At 48.2% G+C, this 14,518-nt stretch overlaps 1 protein-coding gene across 4 annotated transcripts in view; it reads left to right on the top strand.

Annotated features, from left to right (window-relative positions):
- Window positions 1-14,518, top strand: part of ZBTB34 (zinc finger and BTB domain containing 34) — a 36,405-nt gene that overhangs the window by 4,289 nt on the left and 17,598 nt on the right. Inside the window, exon 1 of one of the 4 annotated variants that reach the window (XM_036329621.1) lies at window positions 14,397-14,456. The exons of 1 other annotated variant lie outside the window; for it this stretch is intronic. The gene's annotated coding sequence lies outside the window, so the exon portion shown is untranslated. Of the gene's footprint in view, window positions 1-14,396; window positions 14,457-14,518 lie in introns of those variants that run through there. 2 more of the 4 variants (XM_036329625.1, XM_036329623.1) reach the window with 2 other exon arrangements.

The following is a 14,518-nucleotide window of genomic DNA, read 5'->3' as shown; positions in this document are numbered from 1 at the left end:
AAACTGGACCGGAGGGCCGGAACAAAAGCATGGTTGGAGTATTTGTGTGAACTAATATAAATTCAAAGTAAACATCATTACATAAAAGGGTACGGTCTTTTTTTTCAATAGTTTTATTCATTTCAAACGGGCCGGATCCGGCCCGCGGGCCGTAGTTTGCCCACAGCTGGATTAGACCTATAGTGAAGAAAAGTGACTCTTTTTGTTGTTGTTAATTTCTTCTAGAAGCTGGTTGGGGTCCACCAACCCAGAGATAAGCAGGTGCTGCTGGTGCCAAGACCCTGAGATAAATTCCAGAGCAGTGGTAAGGGGGCTCAGATAAGCCCTTGGCCTTTGGAACCCCTCTCTAGCTTGTTCTAGAAGACGTCATATTTTCAGTGACATTTTGGCACAATCTAAAACAGATGGCTACATCTTATTTGGTGTTTCATCTAATACTAAAATTTGTGGCAATTGATTAAGGACCAAAAGTTGCTTTGGACGGCATTCAAATAGTGATTGATCTGAGCCTTAGGAAACAGTAGAATGTTGTAGTGGGCAAGCAGAACCTGGGCGAGACAGCTGGGGGGATTGCATGCAACAGCAACAGTTTGTTTCTCGTGCCCGCTCTGAGGGAGCACGGCGTGGGGCTTTTTTGACCATCTGAAATAGAAAGGGCAGCGTGAGCTTGTGGCTCACACAGGCGACTCTGCTAAGAAGGTGTTAGCGGTTCTGCTGGAAGTGGTTTCAGAAGCATCTTAGGGCAAGTGTTTCTACTTTTCAAGTAGAAGGATCATTTTCAAATATTAGAAAATTTTGCAGAAACCCCCCCCCCCCAAAAAAAGAAAAAACAACATGAGAATAGTTGACCAAGAAAAATTCAAAATCACAAAACACTATTATGGATTCAGTAATGCTTAAATGCATTATATTTATTCTTCAGAAAGTATATAGTTGAAAAGTATTAGTGCACACATGTGTGGAAATCTTAAAAAGTAGCTTTATATCCCCTGGTCCATTCATTCTCTCATTTATTTACCGAATATTTATTGACCACCAGCTCTGGCCCTGGGCTGGTGATTGCTGTCTTCAGAGGTAGTGAAAAACACTTCTGTTTGGGATAGGTTCTTTGCTGTCTGTGTCATATAAGTAGCTAAACCTTATGAATCTAGACCTGTAAATAAGATTTAACCATCAGCTTTAAGAGAACACTTCTCAAACAGACCTAACTGTGGTTGGTAATCAGGACATTCTTAGCTGTGAATGTGGTCTAAGCCATTGAGCTTAATTCACCTGTAGGCCATGACCCAAGTTACAGCCATTTCCTGTAATAGCTATAGAGCTACCCTTACCTGCTCTCCTGGGTTTTCATTTAATCATCACTGCCATTCTGAGGGTAAAAGGGGGTGAAACTTCCCCCTCAGTGGTTCCTATTTCTGACTCCGAGGATTTTCCCACTCTCCTTTTTTGAGCAGAACCCTTTTCTTGTCATTCGTCCATAGTTCAGGACATTGAATTCACAAGGACACAATAGAAACTATAGAACAAATCAGTAACAGGCCCTCAGAGCGTATTATCTAGTAGACAGAGTCATGCTTTTTTTTAAAAAAGTAAGTCCTGGTCAATGTGGCTCAGTTGGTTGGGTGTCGTCCTGTGCAGCAAAAAGTTGCTGGTTCGATTCCCAGTCAGGACACATGTAGGAACCAACCAATGAATGCATACATAAATGGAACAACAAATTGATGTTTCTCTCTCTCAAATCAATAAGTAAAAATTTTTAAAAATACTACATGTAAACCCTGGCTGGGTGGCTCAATTGGTTGGAGAATTACCCCATGCACCAAAAAGATTGCGGGTTTGATTCCCAGTCCGGGCACATACCTAGGTTGCAGGTTTGATCCCCAGTCAGGGTGTGTACGGAGACAACTGATTGATACTTCTCTCTCACATCGATGTTTCTCTCTCGCTTTCTCCCTCCTCTCTAAAATCAATAAAAACATACCGTATCCTTGGGCGAGGACTCTAAAAAAGAAGAGCCTAACAGTACGTGCTGTTCTACATGCTGAGGAGAGGCAATAAATAACACAAAAATCCCTGCTCTCCTGGAGATCACATGCTAGAAGCAGATAAGACTGGGCCTGCTCTGATGCTAACAAGAAGCACCACAGACTCGCACAGGGTGGCGAGGGGCATGTGGAAGCCTTCTAGTGTGTGAGCATCTGAGCAGGGCCCAGGTTAGCATCTGACCTTTGAAACTTCGGGTTAAGAAGAGGCAAACCTTACCCAGAAGGAAAGTATTAAGAAAAGCCTGGAGGTGGGGAAATATGTAAGGAGCTGTGGGAATACAGTAGGAAAGTGTATACAGCTTGGGGGCCAAGTTGTTACTATGGTAACGGATGTCAACTACTGAGCGTTTACTGCACGCTGGACTCTGCTACATTCTTTACATATGATATCTCTAGATCTTTACTACATCCTGGCTGGGAAAGTAAGGAAAAACTAAGGCTCAGAGAGGTTAAGTGGCAGAGCCAGAATTCCAAACTAGGTCATCTGACGCTGAACCCCAGGCGCGTGACAATTACGCTGTGGTGGTGCCCCAGGTCATGTAGGGCCACACATCCCAGACTGAAGAGTGTGGACGTGATTTCACAGGCGATAATCAGAGCGGTCGGGAAGATTAACCCGATAGAATGAAATGACCCAAGACATGTTGTTTGTGCTGCATTCCCTACATGGGCTGAGTGACAAATACTAGGCTTGCCAGTGTGGTTCCCTGGGTGTGGACCATGCCTGGAGGGAGGAGATGCCATGAGCCCAGGTAGGCCAAGTTCAAAGTCGGTGATGGACTAGGGCAGGGGTGGGCAAACTTTTTGACTTGAGGGCCACAATGGGTTCTTAAACTGGACCGGAGGGCCGGAACAAAAGCATGGATGGAGTGTTTGTGTGAACTAATATAAATTCAAAGTAAACATCATTACATAAAAGGGTACGGTCTTTTTTTTTTTTTAGTTTTATTCATTTCAAACCGGCCGGATCCGGCCCGCGGGCCGTAGTTTGCCCACGGCTGGACTAGGGCAATACTAAAAACTCCTGGTAGCCTAATGGAGGGGTTGTTAGCCCAAGTACAGTAGTCTGAGAACAAGAACTGCAGGCGCTCCTTCTAAACTTGATTTTCTTCAATGGGATTTTTGCCTCTGGCACGTGTGCATGCCAGCCAAATTCCAACTAGCAGTTCCTTTCATGTAAGTCAAAAATTGTTCCACTAATGTCCTCAAAAAGGGTACTGCTCACCCTCTTCTCTCCATGAAGGTCATGACAGAGGGCGGCGGGCAGGGATTCTCAAGAACCCCACTTCCACACACTCAGTTGAGTGCAGTTCTTTAAAGGCTTGGAGGTGGCTGGCACCGCCCCATCCTCATTATCTCTTACCTACATTGCTGAGCCAGCCTGGTCTCCCCACTCCCCCTCACCCTGCACGCCTCTGTCAACCTCTGTCTTCAGCATGTCACCAAGCTGCTCTGAAACCTCCAGGGGGTCCCCAAATCCTACCAAATAGGCCCAAACCCTTTAGGCTTAGGCTTCCTTTCCTTTTGTTCTCACTGTTTCTCTCTTCTATCACTTCTACTCTCCAGCCCAATCCCATATTCCTTGAACCTGCCCTCAACTTCCCTATACCCATGAGCATTACTGATGTTCCCTCTGCGGAAGATGCCCACTTTGTCCTCCTCCTGCCAGAATCCTGCCCCTTAGTCCTTCCCAAAATAAAGTCCATTTCTAAAGCCACTCCTCTCAGAAGCTTTCGCTGCTCTTCCCATCTCAATGTCACGTGTCCTTCGGGAGCCCCGTGGAGCTGAGGCAGTGTCACTCATGCAGGCATCATCTGTGTGTACATCGCTAAGCTCTGTGAGGACCAAAGGGTGGAAAGGCCTGTTGTGTCTGTGTTCATTACATCTGTGTTCCTTATAGCACGCAGCCTGACATCCCACAGGTTGTTCAGCTGAAGTCAGAACGGTCTCCCACAGTCTTTAGGAAGGTTTGGGCATGGCAGGGGAAAGGTGAGAGCGGAAAATGTATGTTCCATTATTGGTTGTAGTCCCTCTTGTGAATTCAGTCGCCCAGCAGATGTAGATTTATGTTGTAAACAGCCACCCAGGAACTGCTGTAGGAATTACTGGGTATTGAAAGTCCGCTCTGTCGCACTCAATTTGCTCCCCCCTTCAGGACTCAAATGTGCCAACTCACTGGAAAGGCCCTGCTGCACCCCCACTGTCCTGTGCGCAGCTGTCACAGCCTGGTGCGTGCCATCAGCAACTGAGAGCTGGTCTCAAACCACATCATATACAAGTCACACCCTGGCCGGCCGAGCTGCTTCTGCTTCTCCGGGTCCCTCCCCCTGTTACAAATGGAGGCCGAGGATAATTCAGCTGGATTTTATTTTTGAACTTGGATTGACTAGCACGGCAGACTTTAAAAAGTGTCTTCTAATTCTCTGAGTAATTTTATCAGTCAGAAGCGGCCCCTTTCAGAAATCCAGACCCCAAAGAGCCCCCTGCCTTGGGCAGGATGAATGTCACCGTGGCTTTCTGCGGAATACCTGGGCGGCAGCTTGTCCTGTGATCAGAGTAGCGCTCCGGGTGAAACTAGGCAAGACGGAAGGGCAGTGAGGAATCTGCTGTTGGGAGCCCCTCCCCAGATATGACTCTTACCTGCTCCAGGGGAAATTGTGACATGTTCTTAAAAGGTTTTCTCCCGTCAGCAGCTGTGCTTGCTAGCAGCCACCGTCGGAGGTCATGAGACAGAGCTTGTGCCCTGGGTGAGAGTCCCTCCCCTGCTCACGAGGAAAGGAAAGCTTTCTCTCGATAGAATCGAATGACCCCTGTGGACACAAGAAAGCTGGGCAGGGTACGCTATTCCTTTGTCGCTCTGAGAGTTAGTTTAAACTTAAAGAAATTTACACAGAGACTTGCATCGTCACTGTGTGATTCAGCCCTGGGCCCCAGGAGTTCCTGCTGGCCACGTGCACTTGCTTTTTTGTAACTGGAGTATGACCAGGCATAAAAGAGCACAGATTATAAATGTGCAGCTCAATGAATTTCACAAAATGAACATACCAGTGTCACCAGTACCCAGATAATAAAGATGGGGCTCAAAATTGCCCCCATTCCTCTTTCCAAGAGGAACCTGTCCTGACTAGTAGCACCATAGATCAGTTTTGCCCGTCTTTGAACTTGACATAAATGGGGTCATACAGTGCATGCCCTTGTGTCTGTCTTCTTTCGCTCAATGTTATGGTTTCTAGGCTTCCTCCATGTTGTTGTGTGTGATTGTAGCTCCCCGTGCTCGATTTTGATTCACTTGTTCTTTAAGTGGGACGGTCTCCCAACTCCAGCAGAGTACCATCCTCCACAGCAGACCGCCGCGGGGCCAAGAGAGCTCCCGTGTATCCCCTCATCTGCTAGAAGCAGCATTCCCACCTGCAGGAGTGAGACACAGCAAGGGAAACGGTGGGTGCTGGGAGAGATTCCGGAGCCAACAATACAGCTGGAATTCTATTGCGTAAGGAAAGGGCCTTGCTTGTCGGTTTGCCTCCAATTCTTTCTGCAGAGTTTCTAGGTTTCCTGAAACTGTCTTTGTGGCTTTAGAATTCAAGGTGGCCTTTCTGCTGAGGATGTTTAACTGGAGAGAGACCTAGAGGCTGAAGTCTCAGCAAAACTTAAGGAAGTGCTCCACACATTTTATTGAAAGGAATGTTCGAGGTGACCATGGACTCACCCGTGGGGAGAGGAAAATGGCAGTTACACACTGCCCTTAGCACCTGGGACGTTGCTGTTGCTCATTCTTAGAGGCAAACCGCCTGTGTCTCAGCTCTGTGGAAAGGCAAGTGGCAGCAGTTTCGAGAGGAGGTTGGAGTGAGGACTGGGGAGGGCTGGCCTGGCAGGGGTGGGTCTTCCTGCAGGCAGGGCGGCTGGAGCGCTGCCCCCTCAGGAGGCTCCGTGAGTCTCTAGTCCCTGGTTCTGAGCCATCTCATGGTAGTGGAGCCAACTGGAGCCTGACTGCTTTTAGTCCTTTCTTGTTCCTTGTTTTAAAACATTTATTGAGCACTTGCCTTGTGCCCAGCTTCGTGCTGTGCACAGGGACCACAGTAAGGAACAAGAGTCAAGTCACAGGAAGCCCTGACAACAGGAAGTGCTGGTGACTTCTAAGAATTATGAGAGAGCTAGATAAGGTCCCTGTGTCAGGCTGCTTAACCCTGACAGACGAGTCCGCGGATGCCCAGGGCTCAGTGCGACAGCTCCCAGGTAGCTGGCCGGCTAGGACAGAGAAACCTCGAAACCTCGGCAGGAAAAAAAGACTCCTCCGAACAAAGCCCGACGTGAACATATGAGCTCCTGGTTTTGTGAAATTATCATACCTGAGGCACTTGGTAAAGTGCTTCACAGTCATGATCTCATTGCACTCCTCCCAACAGCCCTTCGGGATGGGAACGCTTCTTATCATCTCCACTTTACCGACGAGGAAGCCAAAGTGCAGGAGGTTAAGCATCTGAACTTTGTTCAGTGAGCTCTGACCATGGACGCTGTTCTCCGTTTATCGCCTGACCGGAAGTTCAGTCTCCCCTAGACAGACTTCAGGGCTGAAAGGTCTGCCTAAGAAACCAGAGCTGATGAGCATGTCTAACTCTGTCAAAACCCTGGGAGCTCAAGGACAAAGACGCAAGCAGAAGCTCAAGGGAAGAGGGGAGTGGTAGAGGTTCCCCCCTTGTCTGAATGTCTCGGGAGAACAGGGGGAAGGGGGGGCCAAGTTAAAAAATAAGTGTTACAGTGTCGATTGTCCGCTGAGGCAGGCTTCCCAGTTGGGAAGTAAGGAAGGTGCTCTGGTTCCAGCCAGGAGAAGGATCCATGCCGAGACAGAGGTTCTCTTAGCACAGAGGGGCACCCTAGACTAGCGTAGCCTGGGCGCCCGGGTGTTCTGAAAGGCTACTTGTTTTCAGAGAGGAGAAAACAGTGCCTTCCAAACCAGGGCACTAGGAATACAGAAAGGGCCCGGATACCCGCGTCTTCTGGAGTCTTGACTGACAAGAAAGGCATCATCCCCCTTTGAACGGAGGCTGTTCTCCAGGCAATGAGAGTGGGGGCAACGAGGGAGGCAGCAGATCAGTTGAAGAGTTTTTCTCAGTAAATGGCCAGAGGCAAAGATTCCATGGAGTTAAGCCCCCTGATGAAAGGGAAGCCAGAATGACAGTGTGGGGTGGGGGGAGGGAAGGGAGAGAGAAAGCCAGGTGCACACTGCGCTGTCCGAACATCCTTCCATCAGCTCAGTGCCTCACGTGTTAACAGCTCCTATGGCTTCAGCACCCTCCAAGTGCCAGGCTCTGAAAACCACTTCACCTGTTATCCCATAGGATTCTCATAACAACCATCCGGGGCAGGCACTATGACCAAGCCCGTTTTATGAGAAAACCGAGGTTCATGGCTTTTACCATGTGGCCCAATCTTGGAAATGCAGTGAAAGAATGTCTAGTAATGGTGGGAGCAAAGCCAGCCCAACTCTGGGCCAGAGATGGTGGACAGGACGACAGAGCTGAGACCAGGGACAAAGGGGACACAGAGCTAGGGAGGAGCAGATCCTGGAGGAACCCAGCAGAAGAGCACTGATCAGAGCAGGGCAGGTACACAGGGCTCAGGCAAACCCCGGCTCGGTGTCAGCAGGGAGGAAGATTAAAGTCAGGAAGGCCGGTGCCATGAGCCCCTCCTCACCCTGCAGCTGTGAGCATCCTCGTGTTTGATAGAGAAGGACGGTATGTTCAGAACTCTCCCCCTCCCCATTCCCTGTTTATTTTGCCATAGCCCTTCTCCCCGTCTTACATGGGGTATGTTTTGTAGTTTATGCCTCTCTTTCCCTAATAGCACATACAGTCCAGAAGGCGCAGACTTTTTTTTTTTCCTGTCCATGTCTGTATCCCCAGCACCTAGAGCAATGTTTGGCACTTAATTAGCACTCAGTAAATATGTGTTAAGTGAATAAAAATGCAACCATCTATCATAACAGAGGTCTCCCAAGCACTGTGTGCTTGCTGCCCAGCAGGTCTTACCTCCCCTGCGGGACCCCCTCAGTCACTGTTGTCTACTGTGTGAACAAGCAATGTGAGATGCACAAGGTTTCTAGGAAGCAGGATCAAAAAATCAGCTTCTGAGCACCTTCCCCATGCCCAGCAGTAGTCCAAACAGCAAAGGTCATGCTGGCAGTTCCCAAATGTTTACACTGGTCAAAACGCATTATGGCCCGGCCAGTGTAGCTCAGTTGTTGAGCATCGACCCATGAATCAGGAAGTCATGGTTCGATTCCCAGTCAGGGCACATGCCCAGGTTGTAGGCTCGATCCCCCATAGGGGGCATGCAGGCTGGTGGATGATTCTCTCTTTTTATAGATGTTTCTATCTCTCTGTCCCATTCCCTTTCTCTCTCTGAAATCTATAAAAACATGTTTTTTTTAAAAAAACTCATTATGCCTTATTACATAAAGTTGATTAAAAGAAAAAAAAAAAACAGCCCAGCTGGCGTGGCTCAGTGGTTGAGCATCGACCTGTGAATGGTTCAGTTCCTGGTCAGGGCACATGCCAGGGTTGCAGGTTCAATCCCCAGTAGGGGGCATGCAGAAGGCAGCCAATCAAATGATTTTCTCTCATCATTGATGTTTCTCTTTCTCTCTCCCTCTCCCTTCCACTCTAAAATAAATAAAAATATTTTTTTTAAAAAAAAAAGAAAAGAAAAAGAAACAAAGATAGACTCTGCTCCTTCCTCCACAATGCCTGGGACCATCCCACAGGGCTCTGTTCCCAAAGGGCTCCCCTCTGTTCTGATTCTCTTGTGAGGAGGGAAGAACTAAAGGACAAGCAGAAGGACAAAAAGGGATTAAAGAGACACCTCCTCTTCAGATCCTCATATTTGAAATCTTAGTGAGGCTTTCAAACAATCAGACGCCATGACTTAATTTTAAACATCTCTCAGCTCAAGAAAGAGCTGAAGTCATGTCTAAAGTCAAACGAACTATTGGCTCTAGAAAAATGTACTTAGAGGGAAAGGTTCCATCTCCCCAGGCACCTTTTTTAAAGAGTCTTGGTCATCAAAGTCATCCTGCAAAGCCCTCTGACTTCTGCGGGAAGGCGAGCAATGTTTCTGGTCCGCCCGATGTCTGACGGACAGGATGGCTTTACATTAAACACATGTGGCAGCGTGAATGCCCTTCCCGTGCAGTGTGCGCCCTCCGTTGAAATCCACGCCGTGCCCGGCAGGTTTATGCTGGTTTGTAACACGGAGAGCACAAAGTCCCCTTTTTAAACCAGGCGAGGTCTTTGCAGATGTCTTCACTTTACTGACTTGAGTCAGACATTTGCCTGTGAGAGAATATCCAACTTAAGACATAGCCTTCAAGAGTGACTTTGATTCTGAGATATACTCTGGATTTACCGACTGTGTTTGGGGGCAAAAAAACACAACCAGCCCTGACCGGTTTGGCTCAGTGGATAGAGCGTCGGCCTGCGGACTGAAGGGTCCCAGTTTCGATTCCAATCAAGGGCATGTACCTTGGTTGCAGGCACATCCCCAGTAGCAGGTGTGCAGGAGGCAGCTGGTCGATGTTTCTAACTCTATTCCCCTCACTTCCTTTCTGTAAAAAATCAATAAAATATATTAAAAAACACACAACCAGTTAAATATAGTCATTGACTGTAAGATGTCTTCTGATCCCAGGAATGTTTAAATGGGAACAGGAATACATCGTTTATTTCAAAAGGAAATTCAGTAATATTAGGTCGCATTTTCAGATGAGTAAGAAAAAGTAAAAAGATTAAGTGGTCACCCAAAGCAACTCTAAGGACTTCTCCATCCTCTTAACCAGAATGCAACACCGCCTACCACAGTGTGTGGAAGTGCGAGTATGAAACTTGGCAATCAATGGCTTTGATGAGTATAGGATCACAAAAAAAGTGGTCCTGTATGTATTCATATGCCCAGTCCTGGAGTGTGGCCACCCTTTCTGACCAGTAGGTGTGTCCTTTGCAAGAGCTGGGGTAGAGAGGCCCCATAGAAAGTCCTGAAAACCTTATTTTTCCAATGAGAACTCCTTACACATGTGGAAGGCCTTTCTCCTCTCACCTGTTGTCCTTATGGATCAAGGGAAGCTAAAGATAGGGGCCTGGTCAAGACCAGGTGGCCATTTATCAGAAGGGGAACGGGTGGTGAGGCATGATGAAGGTAACAGGGGAAGACAAATGGGGGTTCATTCTCTCAGTTCATTTATTCATTCTTTGTTTCACTCAGCAAATACTTATTGCTGCCCATTCAGTACCAGGTTCTCCTCAGGGTGCCGAGGTAATTGAACAGGCCCTGCTCTCAAGGAACTCAGAAGCAAAAATAGGCAACCACTCATTATCTATTAATTCAACTAATTTTTATTGAGTACCAAGCATTGGAGAAACAGCCAGACAAGTCAGACAAGGTCTCATTCTCACAGACTTTACAAGCTAGTGGTGGGGGACACAGATATTAAACTCATAACTGTACAGGTAAGTAAGTAATTACCACTGTGGTTAATACAAAGGAGAAGTAGAGAGTGCCAGCCGTCAGTTACAGGGGTAGTGTAGTAGGATCAGCAGGGAACCAGGAGAGGGCAGATCAGGAAGAAAATGAAGGCAGGGAGGACGCCAGAGGCAGCATCTGGGCCCGGTGGGGGTCAGCAGGGCGCAGGCCCATCCAGAAGCTGCACAGGTGAGACAGGGGAGAGGAGAGAGCAAGCCATTTCTCCAGGAAGTGAGAAAAGGCCTCATGGAAAACGGTGGGGGCTCTCAAAGCCATTCTTTCTCTTTTGCTTTCTTGCTGACCAAGAAGAAGAATAATAATTACTAGTTTATAATCCTCACCTGAGGATATCTTTTCCATTTTTTTTTTTTTTTTTTTTTTTTTTAGAGAGAGAGAATGAGGGGGGGCAAGAGAGAGGGAGAGAAACATTGATGTGAGAGAGACACACCAAATTGGTTGCCTTCTGCTTGTGCTGGGATTGTTAACATAAAAACATTAAAACCTGTAAAGAATTTTTGTGAGTTTATTTGAGCCAAACTGTTGACAATTTCCAGGAAGCAGAATCTCAAGGGATTGGGATAATGCTCTGGAGAATGGCAGGTTTGTTTGTTTGTTTGTTTTTTAACTTTTTTATACATTTCAATCAAAGGAGGAGACGTAGGTGGGTTACAGAAATCCATTGGTGATAGATTAGGGAGGTGAGAGAAAGCAAAGCAGAAAAACCTCTGGGATTGGATAAAAAAGTAAAATGATAGCTCTTTTCTCCCTGGCTGCTTGAAGATCATCCTTCATCATGAATGACACGGTAACTATCCAGACCAGGAAGTTCATGACCAACAGACTACTTCAGTGGAAGCAAATGGTCACTGATGTCCTTCACCCTGGGAAGGCAACAGTACCCAAGACAGAAATTTGGGAAAAACTAGCCAAAATGTATAAGACCACACCTGATGTCATCTTTATGTTTGGATTCAGAACCCACTTGGGTGGTAGCAAGACCACTGGCTTTGGCATGATTTATGATTCCTTGGATGACGCAAAGAAAAATGAACCCAACCAGACTGGCAAGACATGGCCTCGATGAGGAGAAGAAGACCTCAAGAAAACAGAGAAAGGAACGCAAGAACAGAATGAAGAAAGTCAGGGGGACTGCAAAGGCCAGTGTTGGTGCTGGCAAAAGGAAGGAGTAAAGATTCTTCGGTGACTTTATCTGTGATGGTTGTGCAGATTTTTCATGAGAGGATTAATAAACTATAAACTTTTTTTTAAAAAAGTAAAATGATAGACACATTACTTAAGTAGGTACAGGATAGTTAACAGTCAACAACTAACATGATAACAATAATAATGAAGGGATTTGTGGTCTCATCCTGGCGCATTTGGTTGTGTGTGTGTGTGTGTGTGTGTGTATGTGTGTGTGTGTGTGTGTGGAGGGGGAGGGAAGTTACAAGTTACTCTGACATTTCATAGGTATGTTATCTTAGATGCAAAAAGACAATAGGCTCAGTTAAGGTAAAAATTGACCTTGTCAGGGAATATACCGGCCTAGGACATGACTACCCACCATAATTGCTTTTAGTTCAAGTTTTAATTTCAGACCATCCTTTGTGGTTACTTTAGGTCTTTAAGTTTCCAATTGTGAAGAAGTGACAATTTTCTAACTAAAATAAATTGATAAGAGATTATGATCAGCTCAACAACAGCAAGGACAGGGGCCTGGAAAAGATATGAGTTTAATGGCCCAATTAGGTAGGGGAATAAATGTAAATCTAGAAGGGAAATAACAAGTGTCCAATGGACAGATGGCCAATAACTTTGAGACACTTGGCACAAATGTTAAATACGTAGGAACATATTAGTTTGTATAGTCCTTAACGACACGCAAGTACTGTATTACAGCCAGGAATACCCCAACTCATAGTAACAAATTTAGCAAAAATCAGTTAAAATGATGAGGCCTCCCTCTGGTCTGCAGGGGACACAGGACCTCACTCGGGGACATGTGAATCAGCCCAGTGGTCCTGAGGAAACCTGGCTTGACAAGATGATGCATTCCTGTGCCCTTGGGTTCACTGATCTTACTCTTGGGGACAGATCTCAAGGAAACAGCTCAAGAGGAATAGTAGAGTAAGACTCTCTGCCCAGGTGCCTGCAGTTAGAAACCGGTTACTTAAAATTCTGTGTTCAGAATATTCTGTTGCCATAAGAAATTCCTCTCTGGAGTCAGAGAGACAAGGGAGCTCATCTGAAGTCTGACATGTAGCTGTGTGACTTCAGATATGTCACTTACCCTCTCTGAACCCATTCCCTTTTGGATAAAATGGGGGGTAAACAATAGATGACTACCTCCTGGGTTGTGTATTAAGGGAGGTCATGTTTATAAAGTGCAGTGTTTAACAAAGGGTAGCGTATTAGAAGATGGCTACTGGATGGATCCTGGAGAGAGAGTTCCTGCTTGCAAAGGATGAAGTAGCATCAGGAAGTCAGCTTTGTATCTTGAAGAAGAGCTAGTGTCTTTGACTCCTAGTTTACTTTTTAAAAAAATATATATTTTATTGATTTTTTACAGAGAGGAAGGGAGAGGGATAGAGTGTTAGAAACATCAATGAGAGAGAAACATGGATCAGCTGCCTCCTGCACACCCCCTACTGGGGATGCGCCCACAACCAAGGTACATGCCCTTGACCGGAATCGAACCTGGGACCTTTCAGTCTGCAGGCCGATGCTCTATGCACTGAGCCAAACCGGTTAGGGCTCCTAGTTTACTTTTTAATAAAAATCTTTATTGTTGAACGTATTACATAGGTCCTCCTTTCCCCCGCCCACCAAACCTCTTCCAGCCCACTCCCGTCCTCCCCTTCCCCCCAAGCCCTCACACCCATTATCTGTGTCCACAGGTCCACGTGTTATGCATATATGCATACAAGTCCATTGGTTGATCTCTTTCCACCCACCCCCTCCTGCCTTCCCTCTGAGGTTCAACAGTGTTCATGCTCCTAGTTTACTTTTATTACAAAGTCAGAAAAGGGACAACTGATCTCTGCCAACTACCGAGGAGTCCACCAAAATGCAAAGGGAGGCCCTTTAAAGGATGTTGTAAGTTCACCCGAAGCGGAGAGTACAATGTTGGGCAAGGCTCCCACGCCCACTCCAGGGTCAAGGTTGGAGTGCCTCCAGGAATCTGGCAATGCACATTTTTTGAGACCTGCTCTGTGACAGGGGCTTTATAACCTCAACTTCGTAATTTTTATCTCCATTTTGAAGGAGAGGAAATCTGCCCAAGGTCTCACATTAAGTAACCGGATATGGCAGGTCCCCAGGCCCGCGCTCCAAACCACTGCACCCCACAGCCTCCAGCTGCCCCGCCAGGCGCAGCTCGGGTGAGCGGCAGGCACCCCCAAGGCCGTGCAGCCAGGATCTCCGGAGAGGAGGGCTGAGCCGGGGGTGGGCACGGGCCCCTGGAGATGGGGCGTCTAGGGTCCTGACCTCCCACCCATTGCACCCCGGGAGCCCCGAGAGCGTTCCGCCGCCGAGCCCGCCTCCCGCCAGCAGGGGGCGCCGAGGGGCGGCGGTGAGGCGCGTTGGGCGCCGCCGCTCCCTCGCGGAGCCGGGGCCGAGGCTGCCGCGCTCCCAGGCCTCCGCGGCGAGGCTCCGGGACGGACGCGGGGCGCAATCGAGGACCCGGAGCCCCTGCGAGAGGGCCTCACCGCCGCCCCTCCTTCTCGGTCCGCGCCTGCCCGGAAGCGCCCGCGCCGAGGGGGCGGGCCCGGGAAGCGCTTCCGGGGGCGGGGGGCGCGGGCTGGGCGGCTGCCGGAGCGGCGGGGACGGGCCTGGCGCCGGCGGCGGCGGCGGCGGAGGGAGCGCCGCGGGCGGGCGATGTGAGCGCGGCGCTCGCGGCAGGTGAGGCGTGCCGGCCGGGGACGGCGGGCGGCGGGCGCAGCTCGTCAGGGCGGGCGGGGCTG

This window comes from Myotis myotis, unplaced genomic scaffold (assembly GCF_014108235.1).
Source record: "Myotis myotis isolate mMyoMyo1 unplaced genomic scaffold, mMyoMyo1.p scaffold_m19_p_12, whole genome shotgun sequence".
In the NCBI taxonomy this organism is placed as follows: Eukaryota; Metazoa; Chordata; class Mammalia; order Chiroptera; family Vespertilionidae; genus Myotis; species Myotis myotis.
This window is presented reverse-complemented; position numbering and strand designations above follow the sequence as displayed.